The sequence below is a fragment of the Bos grunniens genome, chromosome 21 (genome assembly GCF_055505025.1).
Source record: "Bos grunniens cultivar Pamir isolate PY7600 chromosome 21, Bosgru_T2T1.0, whole genome shotgun sequence".
Lineage (NCBI taxonomy): Eukaryota > Metazoa > Chordata > Mammalia > Artiodactyla > Bovidae > Bos > Bos grunniens.
This window is the reverse complement of record NC_141185.1, coordinates 30970190-30987393: the sequence shown is the minus strand read 5'-3', so window position 1 is coordinate 30987393 and position 17204 is coordinate 30970190. Positions and strand designations below refer to the sequence as shown.

Sequence of the window (17204 nt, the reverse complement as noted above, 5' to 3'; positions counted from 1 at the left end):
ACACTGGGCTGGATGAAGCACAAGCTGGAATCAAGATTGCTGGGAGAAATATCAATAACCTCAGATATGCAGATGACACCACCTTATGGAAGAAAGCAAAGAAGTAAAGAGCCTCTTGATGAAAGTGAAAGTGGAGAGTGAAAAAGTTGGCTTAAAACTCAAGATTCAGAAAAGTAAGATCATGGCATCTGGTCCCATCATTTCATGGCAAATAGTTACGGAAACAATGGAAACAGTGAGAGACTTTATATTCCAAAATCACTGCAAATGGTGACTGCAGCCATGAAATTAAAAGATGCTTGCCCCTTGGAAGAAAAGTTACGACCAATCTGCTGCTGCTGCTGCTGCTGCTGCTGCTAAGTCGCTTCAGTTGTGTCCGACTCTGTGCGACACCATAGACGGCAGCCCACCAGGCTCCGCCGTCCCTGGGATTCTCCAGGAAAGAACACTGGAGTGGGTTGCCATTTGGAAAATCCCATGGATGACCAATCTAGACAGCATATTATAAAGCAGAGACAGTACTTTGCCAACAAAGGTCTGTCTAGTCAAGGCTATGGTTTTTCCAGTAGTCATGTATAGATGTGAGAGTTGGACTATAAAGAAAGCTGAGAGCCAAAGAATTGATGCTTTTGAACTATGGTGTTGGAGAAGACTCTTGAGAGTCCCTTGGACTGCAAGGAGATCCAACCACTCCATCCTAAAGGAAATCAGTCCTGAATATTCATTGGAAGGACTGATGCTGAAGCTGAAACTCCAATACTTTGACCACCTGATGCGAAGAACCGACTTATTGGAAAAGACCCTGATGCTGAGAAAGATTGAGGGCAGGAGGAGAAGGGGATGACAGAGGATGAGATGGTTGGATGGCATCACCGACTCAATGGACGTGAGCTTGAGTAAACTCCGGGAGTTGGTGATGGACAGGGAAGCCTGTCATGCTGCAGTCCATGGGGTTGCAAAGAGTTGGACAGTACTGAGCGACTGAACTGAACTGAACCATGTAACTTCAGGCCAACAAGATCAAATGATATTTGATGATTTATGATTCTCTGTAAGTCTCCATTTTTCCCTGAGGTCTTTTGTGTGTTCTTTTATTTGTGATACAAGTTTCCTTTAGAAAATATGTAAGCAAATGAAGGAAAGGAATGGGATAAATTTTGTGCCGAGCAACCCAGTAATAGTCTGAAAGTGAAGTGATTAATTTAGTCTAATATAAATTTTAAAACCTACACTCCAGTTCAGTTCAGTTCAGTTGCTCAGTCATGTCCAACTCTTTGCTACCCCATGAACCGCAGCACGCCAGGAGGGAGGTGATGCCATCCAACCATCTCATCCTCTATCGTCTCCTCCTCCTCCTACCCTCAATCTTTCCCAGCATCAGGGTCTTTTCCAATGAGTCAGCTCTTTGCTTCAGGTGGCCAAAGTATTGGAGTTTCAGCTTCAAAATCAGACCTACCAATGAACACCCAGGACTGATCTCCTTTAGGATGGACTGGTTGGGTCTCTTTGCAGTCCAAGGGACTCTCAAGAGTCTTCTCCAACACCACAGTTCAAAACCATCAATTCTTCGGTGCTCAGCTTTCTTTATAGTCCAACTCTCACATCCACATAAGACCACTGGAAAAACCATAGCCTTGACTCAACGGACCTTTGTTGACAAATTAATGTCTCTGCTTTTTAATATGCTGTCTAGGTTGGTCTTAACTTTCCTTCCAAGGAGTAAGCGTCTTTTAATTTCATGGCTGCAATCACCATCTGCAGTGATTTTGGAACCATCAAAAAGAGGACAGAAACAAGAAGGTATTTAAGGCATCAGCTATCTTAGAGATGAGCCATATGAAAAGTATTTGAATAATATTTTTTCAACTTGATTTCCAAACAAAAAGAGAGATTATTCGGGGTCTGTTCACTAAGAAGCACACTATTAACTGATATTCCAACTTTGAGAAATGCATTTTTTTTAAGTATTTGGTATAAGTATTATATTCACGATTTGAAAGTATATAGAGACTCTGGACCTGTGTGTCTGTCATACTTGTCAGTTTTTGCCATTTCAATACATGAGTATGGAAAAGTTTGACCAATGGAAAAAAATTAAAACCATGCTAATTTATGAAAGCATGTGTTTGCAATATGTAGTCTAGATTTATTCTCCTTTTCAGAAGAGTCACTCATTCTTTTTTTATGTCCTCCCACTTTGTACTTTGTAGAGCAATCAGCTATCTATTTTCTAACACTGCACACTAAGACAAGGAACTTTTTCTCTATTATGATTCAGTGATTGTCAGATAACTGATTAATTTTAAGAAATTGAAGTATTAGTCTTTAAATAGCTACTTCACTCCTATTGATGTGCTCACGATATCTTACACGTTTTATTTGGGGTCAATTTAAGTGAAGATAGCTCTAAACTGCAACTTATTATTTATATAAAAAAAGAATGCAATCATATACTTTCAGGAGCCAAGTTCCTTGACCTTCTGTCCTTTCAATATTAGCAGCATTCCTGTTCAATTTGAATTGCAAACAGGATGCTCAGGAACAAAAGACAGTCATTTATTTTCTTCTTCACCATGATAACGCCCTTTGGGATTTTGTCATTGAAAGAATGGGGGACCTTAATGCTCTAAGATAAACAATACAAATGGAATAAAAAGCAGAGGGGAAAGGGGGGACTTCTAAAACTGACAACCTGAAATAAGACAAAAGGGATTAGGTGTTCATCTATTTGTCTACTAAATAAATACCTCGATAGAACCTTGATAGTTTCTTTGCAAAGTTAGTGCATGTGCTTAATTTAGACTGTTTTAGCATCCAAGCACTACCATATATGGATGGGGTAGGGAGGCAAATTAGGTGTTGAAATCATATGATGTCACACAGACTCCAGTATAGGGAAAAGAGCAGAGCTTTGTGAGTGCAGTTGCTTATGTACTATATGGTGCTTTTCTTATTTATAAAGCTGGAGCATACATTCTATTGCTCTTGTTCTTAGATTTTCAGACAGCCATAATTTCTGGTCTTTTGTTTGAAATGAAGGCCTGCCTGGAAAAATTGAGGGTGCTGCCAGACTTACTAAAAGACATTTTTTATAGCACACTATATTCTTTACTCCACTAACCCCCCTCCCCACCCCAACTCTTGGGTGCAGGGGGAGGGGCACAAGATTTGAGAAAGAGATGAAAATTATTAAACTGAAAGCACATTAAAGCAATTTATGGACAGAATCTTGTCAAATGCTTTCTTAGCCAGGAAAACACTGACATGTACTAGTGTTTAGCGATGTGCATCTAAGCATACCTCAAAGACTATGTTCCTAGAGTGAAAGTATTTGTGAAATGTGAGTTATATTGGTTTCCTTTTGGTGAGGGAAGGAAAAGTTAAAATTCAGGTTACATATCTGGAGGACTGAAGTAAGCAATCAAAATCAAACTTTTACATCAGATCATTTGACATGATTTCAAAATAAACTAAGTTCAGTAAACCTGTCGGCAGAGAAGTATCATTTGTCAAGCGATTAACAGAGACACAATCTGTAATCACGAATTGCTGAAAGCAGGCCACTAATGAGAGAATGACTCACTCACGTTTTGGGGTGAAGGGGGAGGGGTCTCTCAGAAACTGTAATTTGATTTACAAAACTCTAAATAGCTAATGGCAGGTAACTCTTGCCAACTAACCAGCCAACTCTTGCAAGCTCATTAACAGAACTCCATGGTCTCACTGAAGGATAAACCATATGGAGGTGTCACTAAAAACTGGAGATGAGAGACTGTAATTCATGTTCATTCCTTCTGTGAGTCGGTCATATGGGCATTGATTTGAGCCTTTGTTTATCTGACATGACCTGTTCTTAAACAAGGAAAGAAAATACATTTTTAGGGGTTTCTGGGTTTTCCCCCCTACCACCTTATACTACAGTTTTCAACCAATTACTACACTTCTTTATTCTGGATTTGTTTCTCCAGCTTCCCATATCTTTGCCACATTTTAGTTCCAGCAAAACAACTGAATAATGGCATTATACAAGTGGCTGTTCTATTTGCTTGTGTGCTGACCTTGGAGGGTTGTTAAGTTGCTTATCGATGATTTCCCCAGTGATTGCAAACCTGTGGCTATAAGAGCTTCTTTTTTTTTTTAAAGATCATTTTAAACTCTTTATTCACATGAAACTCATGAATTCTGGAGGAGACATGTGTGGCAACACATAGTTATAAGGCATAATTTTATAAAGGGCTCTGTATACTTGTCCTTTAAACTGGGGTGCAATAGTCATGTATATTCATGCACTGTGATTTTCACTTGATATCTGATCCAGGAATCTCTACAAAAATTATCAGAATAACACATGAATATAATTTCAAAAATAGTACAGAAGGCTACTTAATGATAAGCAAGTCTCCTCATCTGTTTATTCTATATCCTTAGTTCTGTTGCCCAAGACAGTTTTAACCATTTACATGTAAAATCTTTCATGGCTCTAAATAATAAGCTTTAATTGCCAGTTCATGATTTATTAAAATGAGATATTAGCTAGTGCTTCTGGACATGAAGAATGAAGATTTAGCTCACTTATATCACCTTTCCCCCCTCACTCTGAATTTCCATTTTTAATTTTTATGGTATTTAAAATTTTAGATAATATAATTAAGTATATACTTATTTATTATATAGTATATAAATAATGCACATATAATAAATATAGTTATTTATATAATATAAAATACTATTTAATCAATTTCAGACCATAATTATTAGCTCTCCATTTTGAAAAAAGGAATTTTTAGCACACTATATTCTCTCATTTTTCTTTTCTCTCTCTAACATTTTATCGACTTCACTGTTAATTATCTGTTGCCAAGATCAATGACATCTGCATTTTATTTTACAACCATAATTAAGATTTCTTAACCTTTTCTATATATCACACCAAAAGTTGTTAATCAGTATTGACATCACATAGTTTGGTAAATATTGTTTATATGTGTGCTTCTGTTGCATTTCCTTCCTTATGGATTGATGATATAGTTTTGCCACTCAAAATAAAATGTTCCCAGAATCACACTTCATAGTTTTTTCTCATGTTATTCCAATTGTACAAACTCAAATCTTAGTTCGTTTCATATTTGGAGCACTTTATTCCATTTTTAAATATACTGATTGGAGTTTCTAACTGAATATGTCTAATATCATCCAGTTCCCTTATCAATCTATTCTTTTCGACATTATTATGCTTGAACTCTATCTGATAACCCTTACAGTATACGCATTAATTTTTTTCTAGACCTGGTACAGAAGTTAGTTTCATTCTTTCTTGTATTCAGTTTTTACTTTGCTGCTTTTCCTCTCTAGATGCATGTGTGCCTGCTACTTGTCTGACTCTTTGCAACCCTGTGGACTGTAGCCCACCAGGCTGCTCTGTCCATGGGGATTTTCCAGGCAAGAATACTGGAGTGGCTTGCCATGCCCACCTCCGGGGGATCTTCCTGACCCAGGGATCAAACCCATGTCTCTTATGTTTCCTGCATTGGCAGGTGGGTTCTTTACCACCAGCACCACCTGGGAGTCCCTCCTCTCTAAATGGATATATACAGTTGAATTTTGAAGTTAAAATGATTTAATGTGACTTTCACATTGGTTGCCAGTTTGGCTGTGGAAAACCTAAGACTAAAAACAATTCTCTCCCTAATCTTCAAAGGTTTTAATATCTATTAGCATGCGGCATTGTCATGAGAGGCTAGATACCAGCCAAAAATGATTAATCCTTTATAGGTAATATGTAATTCTTTCAACCTCCTCCTTTGAGTTTAATCATGTCTCCTTATCTTTAATGATTTAGGATTTAATAATGATATGTCTTGGTATGTGTGTTTTTTGTTCATTTCTTAAATAGTTGTGTGTGTGTGTGTGTGTGTGTGTGTGTACCTGTGTGTGTGTACCTGCTACTACTTTGGCTAGATAGAAAATAATTTTAAATAATGGTTAATAGTTGTCTCTTCCTTGTCTTTTCCTCAATTTTCTAAATATGCTTTAGTGTTTTCACCATTCATCACAACTTTAACTGGTGAATTTAGACAGATATGCATTTTTAAATTTTTTTCTATCAAACTGCTCTTTAAAAATATTTTAGGTCCAAAGTCCAAATTCCTTCTTGTTACATAGATTGAGGTGATCCTATTACATCTTCTCTGATATACTGAAAAATATTATTAACATATTTCCTAGTATCGAATTGCAGTTGTAAAACTAACACATTCTGGTTATTGAAGTAATTTTTTTTAGAAAACATTAGGCTTAATTTGATATTATGTTGTTATTTCTATATATTCATGGGTGATTTTAGAAGGTAGTTTGGCTAATGCTGACTTTGATATAGTACACAGTAGCTTCTATTTATTTAGAAAGATTTAGCAAGTGTTTTATGTTCTGAAACACTTTATAGGCAGGCATGGCAATTGTTTGATCTTAAACTGAGAAAGTGAAACATCTCACCTATAAAATTATCTATTTCTTGTACCTTTGAAAAAGGAGATGCTACATTTCATACTTCTTCAGATTTTGTACTTTTATAAATTTTAGTGCATCATGTTTTTCTAAGTGGTTTTCTATTTCATCTCTGTTCAGATTTCTCATCATAGTTTCACTTAGCATATTAATCCTCTCTGTAGCTGTGATTATATTGTCTCATTTAAATTCTTTTGAATTTTTACTTCTGTCTTTAAACTTTCTTGCTTTGCCTATGTAGAGTTGTTCTATCATGCTGCTTATAGTTCTTACATATCTTTATCAATTCTATAAATTGATAATACTATGTAATTCTATAAAAATTTTACTTTTAGTTTGTTATTTTTCTGGTTTTGTCACTATTACTTTTTCCCTTAATATTCCTACCAATATATTTTTACATCTGAAATCTTGAAATAAAATTTTAACTTATTTATGTTATTATTTTTTGCCTAACAATTAAAGCATTTCAGGCTGTGAATTGGCCTCTGCTTACAGCTTTAATTATATTTAATTAGTTTTATAAGTCGGAGAAGGCAATGGCACCCCACTGCAATACTCTTGCCTGGAAAATCCCATGGACGGAGGAGCCTGGTGGGCTTCAGTCCATGGGGTCGCTAAGAGTCGGACACGACTGAGCGACTTCACTTTCATGCGTTGGAAAAGGAAATGGCAACCCACTCCAGTGTTCTTGCCTGGAGAATCCCAGAGACGGGGGAGCCTGGTGGGCTACCGTCTATGGGGTCGCACAGAGTCGGACATGACTGAAGCGACTTAGCAGCAGCAGCAGCAGCCGTTTTATAAGTAGATAGGTTAGAGAGTCCCTGGAGAAAGAGAACCAGGATTTTTTTTTTTTTTTTAACATAAGAGAAGCTATTTTGGCCTGAGACACTTTGTGATCTAAGCCTGGCCACAATGCCTGTCCTTGAATAGGTCTCAGTAATTAATGATCTTAAGGGAACAAAGGAATGTAGGAACAGGAAAAATGCAGTCAAACGACAGTGCAGTGATAAAGCAAGTCCTAGTTCTTCCTCAAGGGATATACATATTAATATATCTTTGAGTTCTGCAGGAACTTAGGCACCACCCAGGTGGAGAATGAAGGATGATGTTGACCTTTCTGACTTTAATCAACTAAGACTTGGACTGTTAACTTTTACCCCAATTCTACACTGAAATCTCCAGCTCAAGCCCCTTCATGAATATGCATACAGGCTTCATTTAAAATGTTCCCACTTTTGCTGTTCTGGGACGCTGCTTTGGGAAAGATATTCAGTGTTCTCCTTACTTGCTGCAAATACTAAATCCCTCCTTCTCCTGATCTTTGGTTTGGTTGTCTACTGGCTCGATACCCATCAAGAGTGAACTCAGTCTTTAGACAACGGTTCTGATGAGTACTTTCCTTATTGCCCTTATTCTTGAAATATTCACTTTGCAATTTTAATCTATTATTTGATTCAAGAACTACAATAATGACTGCTGATTTCCAAGTTGACCTTACTTTAAACTTTTGCTATTACTTCATAATTTTTTTTAGTCCTTAAAAGTGTGACCATTTTATCACCTATCTTAATTTCTTAAAATTATATTTGTGGCTTGATATATAGTTATTTCAATAAATAAATGTGGCTGCATTAAAAAGTGCAGTTTTTCCTCTATTACAATATATTCACGTATAACTTATTATGTTTTATATGAGTTGAGTCATGAGTTAGTCACTCAGTCGTGCCCGACTCTTTGCGACCCCATGGACTGCAGCCCACCAGGCTCCTCTGTCCATGAGATTTTCCAGGCAAGGATACTGGAGTGGTTCGCCATTTCCTTCTCCAGGGGATATTCCCAATCCAGGGATCGAACCCAGCTCTCCTGCACTGCAGGCAGATTCTTTACCGAGTAAGCTACAAGGGAAGCCCCTTGCATATATGTTTTCTATACCCAGCCCCATTTATCTAATACATACACATATGTGCAACCTTATTATGTCTTCTAAAAATGTCTTTCCACAAATTGATACTTTTTTTTTTTTTTTTACTTAGTTTTTAACAGGAGAAAAGCAAAGTTTAACAACATTTATTCATGGAAGAGATCCAGGGAAACTGAATAACTCTCCAAAATGACTGAAGCTTTCACCTTAAGTATCATCTTCAGCTAAAGACAAAAGAGGATGTTGGGGGATAGCAGCGGGACTTCAAAGTGGAAGTAGGCAATCCTCAAGGAAAGTAAATGTCTGGAAGTCCTGCCAGTATTTGCAATTCTCCTTACCACATCTAGTCCATATTCTTTGCAGATATCTCTGAGAATACTGCTATTCTTGTCTCAGGTCTTTTACCTTAATTCTTTATAGAGCTAAGAATGTGGTAAAAAGACTTCAGAAGTCTTCCATTTCTTAAATATAATCAACCTAAAACAATTCTCATGCCAAAGAGACATATTTTGGGGACTATATCACTGATTAAATTTTGCCTAAGACAAGCCAAAAGAATTTGGTGCCTGCTAATTTCAATCTTGGTTTTGCTGGTGAGAGTGGCTGACATGGCATACATGTTGTTAAATTCCCCAGGAGCTAAAATGCTTTCCAGAACAAGGGGTGGAATTCGGAAATCAAATTTCCTAGGATTTCTCAGTGATCCTATAAAAAGCCCTACCCTCTAAGGCTTCATGAAGTGTGAGAGTTAGATCTACAGTCATTCATCTAGTTAACTGCTCTGATCTGAAAAGATTTATAATATCTCATCTCCTCAGGAGGACCAATTAGTTGCAGCCTGAAGTACGTCCCCTAAGGCGCATACTCTCTCTAGGATTTTACATTTCAAGGAGGAATGAGGCCCAGAAATGAGGCCCATAAAGTTTCCCAGACCTGGAGACTCCAGGTCTGTCCAGGAAGAGTTTGTCACCAGCAAAGCCCTTTAACAGTGCTCAAGAAATAAAAAAAAGAATATGAACTAATGAGAACATACTGCATAGCACACAGAACTCTAGTCAGTGCTCTATGGGGACCTAAATGAGAAGGAAATCGAAAAAAGCAGGGATATATGTATACACAGGTCTGATTCACTTTGTTGCTCACCAGCAAATAACATTGTAAAGCGACTATGCATGCATGTGTGCATGGTCAGTCATGTCTGACTCTTTGTGACCCCATAGACTGCAGCCCGCCAGGCTCCCCTGTCCATGGGACTTCCTAGGCAAGAATACTGGAGTGGGTAGCCATTTCCTTCTTCAAGGGATCTTCCCCACCCAGGGACTGAATCTGTGACTCCTGCATTGGCAGGCAGATTCTTTACCACCTGAGCCACCGCGGAAGTAAAAGAATACAATAAAAATTAAGAAAGAAAGAAAGAAAAACCCCTGCACACATAAAAATAGTCTGAGTCAGCAGTCCCCAACCTTCTTAGCACCAGGGACCAGTTTCATGGAAGACAATTTTTCCACAGACTGCTGCTGCTATGTCGCTTCAGTCGTGTCCAACTCTGTGCGACTCTACAGACAGCAGCCCACCAGCCTCCCCTGCCCCTGGGATTCTCCAGGCAAGAACACAGGAGTGGGTTGCCATTTCCTTCTCCAATGCAGGAAAGTGAAAAGTGAAAGTGAAATCGCTCAGTCGTGTCCGACTCTTAGCGACCCCATGGACTGCAGCCCACCAGGCTCCTCCGTCCATGGGCTTTTCCAGGCAACTAGAGGGGATGATTCTGGGATGATTCAAGCACATTACATTTATTTTTCACTTTATTTCTAATCTAATGCTGCCGCTAATCTGACAGGAGGTACTGGCCCACTGCTGGAAGATCTGGGTAATAAAATAAAGGCTAACCTTTTTTTTTTTTCTTTTTCCCCTTTTCCTTCGTGCTTCATCTAGTTTCACTTGCTCACCGGGTGCTGCGTGCTGAGGCCCCTGCATTCTGGCACTTCAGACGGGAGTGCCGAGTGAGAAATGGCTGTGCTGACCCCTCAGCTCCGTGGAGCCTTGGGCGCAGAAGTGCGGCTGCTGACTCTGCAACTCAAGATGGCGGCGGCGGGCTGCCTGCGCAGCCGCCTCACCTGGCAGGGCTCTCAGAGCCGGAGCAGCACACCTGTGCCTGTGCCACGCCATCACCAGAACTCCGCCTCCGCCCCCACTGCAGAGACCCGGATAAAGTAGCCCACCCACAGACTGGCCCTAAAGTGTGCACAGCAGAGTTTGATTTCCTACCTCTCCATTCTTTGATGAAAAATTTTAAACTTTCTTTTGCTTCTCAACGGAATGTGGTCTCCTTGGGCCCACAAAAACCAGCACCCAGCAGGAGAACCCCTGTTGGGGCCCGACAAAGGGTTGGTAATCTGATAAACTTAAAAAATATTTTATTGATATTTTATTTGGAATGTAAATATTAATATAGTTATATATTCATTGTTTGATTCATTTTGCCTGACTCTCAAGAGTCCAGCACGACTTCCCAGCTAAATAACAAATATTCAGTGTAGATTATACCTTTTGGAAACTTTATTCCATTAAATAAGCTTTTCCTTTTTTTTTTCTAACACTAATACCACGTTGCCTTCTTACTTTGTATTTTTAAACTTCTTAAATATTTTTGCTCAATTCATTTTAATTTTATTGTGCTATCTTATTTTTGGAGAAGGAAATGGCAACCCACTCCAGTATTCTTACCTGGAGAATCCCATGGACAGAGGAACCTGGAGGGCTGCAGTCCATGGGGTCCCAAGAAATCAGACAGGACTGAGCAAATAATACACACACATCTTATTTTAGGTGATTATACAACATGAGTTAGAATTCATATTTTAGACTAACTTAAAAATCTTCTTTGTGGAAGATTTTTAATTTATTTCTATTTTTAGTTTATATCTATTGGCATAACTGATATGTTCTTCATAACTGTCATCTTGTTTTTAAATTTATCTTTAAGATTTCATTGCTGTTTTCTTTTGTTTTCTATTTATTCATTCACTCAAGAAATATTTATTGAGAAACTGCAAAACAAAACAATTGAGGCACTAAAGAAAGAACTGTGAACCCCCAGGCAACATTACTATCTTCATGGAACTCATTTTTGCAGGGAGAAAACATTTAAAGCAATGCTAGTGGTTGTGAAGAAAGCTAAGCGCCGAAGAACTGATGCTTTTGAACTGTGGTGTTGGAGAAGACTCTTGAGAGTCCCTTGGACTGCAAGAAGATCCAACCAGTCCATTCTGAAGGAGATCAGCCCTGGGATTTCTTTGAAAGGAATGACGCTGAAGCTGAAACTCCAGTACTTTGGCCACCTCATGCGAAGAATTGACTCATTGGAAAAGACTCTGATGCTGGGAGGGATTGGGGGCAGGAGGAGAAGGGGACGACAGAGGATGAGATGGCTGGATGGCATTACCGAATCCATGGATGTGAGTTTGAATGAACTCCGGGAGTTGGTGATGGACAGGGAGGCCTGGTGTGCTGCGATTCATGGGGTCGCAAAGAATCAGACATGACTGAACAACTTAACTGAACTGAATGATTGTGACTGGTACAAGGTGGCAAGTAGTCTGCTTCTCAGTGGAGACATACAAAGTATCTGCTTTGGCAGAGGAGGTGCAAGGGAACGTCTCTTCAACAAGGTCTCTTGACCAAGTAACATCTAAGCTAAGTACTTCACTTCAGTTCAGTTCAGTCACTCAGTCATGTCCCACTCTTTGTGACCCCTTGAACTGCAGCACAACAGGCCTCCCTGTCCATCACCAACTCCCAGAGTTTACTCAAACTCATGTCCATTGAATAGGTGATGCCATCCAACCATCTCATCCTCTGTCATCCCCTTCTCCCACCTTCAATCTTTCCCATCATAAGGGCCTTTTCAAATGAGTCAGTTCTACGTATCAGTTGGCCAAAGTTTTGGACTTTCAGCTTCAGCATCAATCCTTCCAGTGAATATTCAGGACTGATTTCCTTTAGGATGGACTGGTTGGATCTCCTTGCAGTCCAAGGGACTCTAAAGAGTCTTCTCCAACACCACATTCAAAAGCATAAATTATTCAGCGCTCAGCTTTCTTTAGAGTCCAGTTCTCACATCCATACATGACTATTGGAAAAACCATAGCCTTGACTAGACAGACCTTTGTTGGCAAAATAATGTCTCTGCTTTTTAATATGCTGTCTAGGTTGGTCATAACTTAAGGAGCAAGCGTCTTTTAATCTCATGGCTGCAATCACCATCTGCAGTGATTTTGGAGCCTAGGAATATAAAGTCTCTCACTCTTTCCATTGTTTCTCCAACTATTTGCCATGAAGTGATGGGCCCAGATGCCATGATCTTAGTTTTCTGAATGTTGAGCTTTAAGCCAACTTTTTCACTCTCATCAAGAGGCTCATTAGTTCTTCATCTTCTGCCATAAGGGTGGTGTCATCTGTGTATCTGAGGTTATTGGTATTTCTCCCAGCAATCTTGATTCCAGCTTGTGCTTCATCCACCCCAGCATTTCACATAATGTACTCTGGATGGAAGTTAAATAAGCAGGGTGACAATATACAGCCTCGATGTACTCCTTTCCCTATTTCGTACCTGTCTGTTGTTCCATGTCCAGTTCTAACTGTTGCTTCCTGACCTGCATACAGATTTCTCAGGAGGCAGGTCAGGTGGTCTGGTATTCCCACCTCTTTCAGAGTTTTCCACAGCTTGTTGTGATCCACACAGTCAAAGACTTTGGCATAGTCAATAAAGCAGAAGTAGATGTTTTTCTGTAACTCTCTTGCTTTTTCAATGATCCAATGGATGTTGGCAATTTGATCTCTGGTTCCTCTGCCTTTTCTAAATCCAGCTTGGACATCTAGAAGTCCACAGTTCACATACTGTTGAAGCCTGGCTTGAAGAATTTTGAGCATTACTTTACTAGTGTGTGAGATGAGTGCAATTGTGCAGTAGTTTGAACATTCTTTGCCATTGCCTTTCGTTGGGATGGAATGAAAACTTTTTCCAGTGCTGTGGCCACTGCTGAGTTTTCCAAATTTGCTGGCGTACTGCATGCAGCACTTTCACAGCATCATCTTTTAGGATTTGTAATAGCTCAACTGGAATTCCATCACCTCCACTAGCTTTGTTTGTCGTGATGCTTCCTAAGGCCCACTTGACTTCGCATTCCAGGATGTCTGGATCTAGGTGAGTGATCATACCATTGTGATTATCTGGGTCATGAACATCTTTTTTGTATAGTTCTTCTGTGTATCCTTGCCACCTCTTCTTAATATCTTCTTCTTCTGTAGGTCCATACCATTTATGTCCTTTATTGTGCCCATCTTTGCATGAAATATTCCACATGGTATCTCTAATTTTCTTGAAGAGATCTCTAGTCTTTCCCTTTCTATTGCTTTCTTCTGCACTGATCACTGATTTCTTTGCACTGATCACTGAGGAAGGCTTTCTTATCTCTCCTTGCTATTCTTTGGAACTCTGCATTCAAATGGGTATATCTTTCCTTTTCTCCTTTGCCTTTAGCTCTCTTATTTTCTCAGCTATTTGTTTGCCTCCTTCCACAACCATTTTTCCGTTTTGCATTTCTTTTCCTTGGGGATGGTCTTGATCCTTGCCTCCTCTACAATGTCATGAACCTCTGCCCATATTTCTTCAGGAACTCTGTCTATCGGATATAATCCCTTGCATCTATTTCTTAGTTCCACTGTATAATTGTAAGGGATTTGTTTTAGGTCATACCTGAATGGTCTAGTTATTTTCGCTACTTTCTTCAATTTAAGTCTGAATTTGGCAAGAAGGAGTTCATTATCTGAGCCACAGTGAACTCCTGGTTTTGTTTTTGCTGACTGTATAGAGCTTCTCCATCTTTGGCTGCAAAGAATATAATCAGTCTGATTCAGTATTGACTATCTGGTGATGTCCATGTGTAGATCTTCTCTTGTTGTTGTTAGAATATGGTGTTTGCTATGGCCAGTGCATTCTCTAGGCAAAACTCTGTTAGCCTTTGCCCTGCTTAATTCTGTACTCCAAGGCCAAATTTTCCTGTTACTCCAGGTATTTCTTGACTTCCTACTTTTGCATTCCAGTCCCATATAATGAAAAGGATATCTTTTTGGGGTGTTAGATATCTTGAAGGTCTCGTAGGTCTTCATAGAACCGTTCAACATCAGCTTCTTCAGCATTACTGGTTGGGGCATAGACTTGGATTACTGTGATATTGAATGGTTTGCCCTGGAAATGAAGAGAAATCATTCTGTCATTTATGAGATTGCATCCAAGTACTGCATTTCAGACTCTTTTGTTGGCTGTTAGGGTTACCCTATTTCCTGTAAAGGGTTGTTGCCCACCGAGGTAGATAAAATGGTCATCTGAGTTAAATTCACCCATTCCAATCCATTTTAGTTCTCTGATTCCTAAAATGTCTATGTTCACTCTTGGCATCTCCTGTTTGACCACATCCAATTTGCCTTGATTCATGGACCTAACATTGCAGATTCCTATGCAATATTGCTCTTTACAGCATTGGACTTTACTTTCATCACCAGTCACATTCACAACTGGGTGTTGTCTTTGCTTTGACTCCATCTCTTCATTCTTTCTGGAGTTCTTTCTCCACTGATGTCCAGTAGAATATTGGGCACCTACTGACCTGGTGTGTTCATGTTTCAGTGTCCTATCTTTTTCCTTTTCATACTGTTTATGGGGTTCTCAAGGCAAAAATACTGAAGTGGTATTCCCTTCTCCAGTGGACCACGCTTTGTCAGAACTCTCCACCATGACCAGTCAGTCTTGGGTGGCCCTACATGACATGGCTCATAGTTTCATTGAGTCAAACAAGGCTGTATTCCATGTGATCAGTTTGGTTAGTTTTCTGACTGTGGTTTTCATTCTTTCTGCCCTCTGATGGATAAAGATCAGGGTCTTATGGAAGCTTCCTGATAGGAGAGACTGACTTGGGGGGAAACTGGGTCTTGTTCTGATGGGTGGGGCCATGCTCAGTAAATCTTTAATCTAAGTACTTAAGGATGACAAAAGTTTAAGAACAGATGGCAGAGGAAGCTTTAAGTAGTGAGGAAAAAAAAAATATTCAGAGGTCCAGAGGCCAAAGTATATGCTATTAGGAAGAATTAAAATAATTCAAAATGAAAGCTAACATTCAGGATGTAGGTGAGTAAGAATAGGATGGAGCCTGAAGAATTTCATACTCAGACTCCTTGATATTCAATGCTTGTGTGTGTGCATGGATGTGCCTTGGCTCCAGAAAGACATCTAGATTTCCACATTTAGAGCCATTGAAACCATGCAGATATTATGCCCAGAATGTGGGGAGCAAGAAGAGATGAGCTTGTAGGAGTGGACACCAAGACCAAAGGATAGACAATTAGTTAAATAGACAAAGATAGTTAAGAGGGATTAAAGAAGATTGATCAAGATGACACCATACTGGAAAAGTGTCCCATGAATGTCATGATGATAACTTTTTGAAACGAACAGAAGGATCAGAACTTTCAAGTGTTTCTACATAGAAGATATCTTATTCCAGTGGTCCCCCACCTTTTGGCACCAGGGACCCATTCATGGAAGACAATTTTTCCATGAACTTGGGAGGGGAATGGTTTCAGGAGGATTTAACCATATTACATTTATTGTGCACTTTATTATTAATTATGTCAACTCTACCTCAGATCATCAGGCTTTAGATCCTGAAGGTTGGGGACCCTGTCTTACTCAGTAGATAACTGTAAGTTGAGGTTCATATCTAGTTTTGAATTTTCCATAAACTCCACACAATTTACAAAACATGATGGCACTTGTCCCACTTCCTGGCACTTATATCCACCAAAATACTCTGCTATATCAGGTGGAGGTCCCCACAATGCAGGTTTTCCCCCAGTTTGCCTTTGTGAGAATCCTGAGATCTTTTTGTGTCAATGCCTTAAGTATTTTGTTGGGAAAGATATAATTTTTAGCACTACCATCTATTCATAACCAACTCTTGCCCTCAGTCACCATTTTTCTCTTTAGAGGTCACTTTAAGTCTTTTGCCCAAGTCATATCTTAACTGAAGCTGTGCTCATTTTTTTAGGAGATGGAGCCGAGGATTAGTCTCTCATCTCTTCCTTCTTGTTGTACTACAGGAAACTAGAATTTCTAGTATGAGGGTCACACTCTATCCATTTCCACTTATGGTACTCATTTAAAAAATTTTATTCCCAAGATTGTTATCATGATTCTGTGACCCATGGACTGTAGTCCACCAGGCTCCTCAGTCTATGGGATTCTCCAGGCAAGAATACTGGAGTGAGTAACCATTCCCTTTGCCAGGGGGTCTTCTCAACCCAGGGATTAAACACAGGTCTCCTGCATTCCAGGTGGATTCTTCACTATCTGAGTCATCAGGGAACCCCAGATTATTACCATGTGGAAAAGGAATGATTGTTAGAATTTGCATTGCCATTTTACCTGGAGGTGTTCAACTATTTCATAATATCAAAACCTGACAGCTTCAACTTAGACTCTGAAAGTCCACCAAAAAAACCTAATGAACACTGTGGGGAGAAAATTAAAATATATTTACTACAAGTTAATGCAAGCAATATAACATTCTAGAATTTAATTTGTTTCTCCTCAGTAGCTTAAACTGTGGGAGAGGCTCTTATTCACTCTTGGGTCCATCCCTCCCTTTCTTACTTTAGCTTTTGGGTCTGTCTTTGGCTGCTCCTCTTCTTTGTTTGATATACTTCCTGCACAGGCCTCACT

General features: G+C 39.3%; 2 long non-coding RNA genes across 2 annotated transcripts in view; one reads left to right on the top strand and one right to left on the bottom strand.

Moving 5' to 3' along the window:
* LOC147349327 (uncharacterized) overlaps positions 1 to 10540 on the bottom strand; it is a 57957-nt gene extending 47417 nt beyond the window's left edge. The window contains exon 1 of the long non-coding RNA XR_015150355.1: positions 10375 to 10540. This is a non-coding gene — a long non-coding RNA (uncharacterized LOC147349327). The remainder of the gene's footprint in view (positions 1 to 10374) is intronic.
* The window catches only part of LOC147349326 (uncharacterized), a 34866-nt gene continuing 28137 nt past the window's right edge, over positions 10476 to 17204 (top strand). The window contains exon 1 of the long non-coding RNA XR_015150354.1: positions 10476 to 10812. This is a non-coding gene — a long non-coding RNA (uncharacterized LOC147349326). The remainder of the gene's footprint in view (positions 10813 to 17204) is intronic.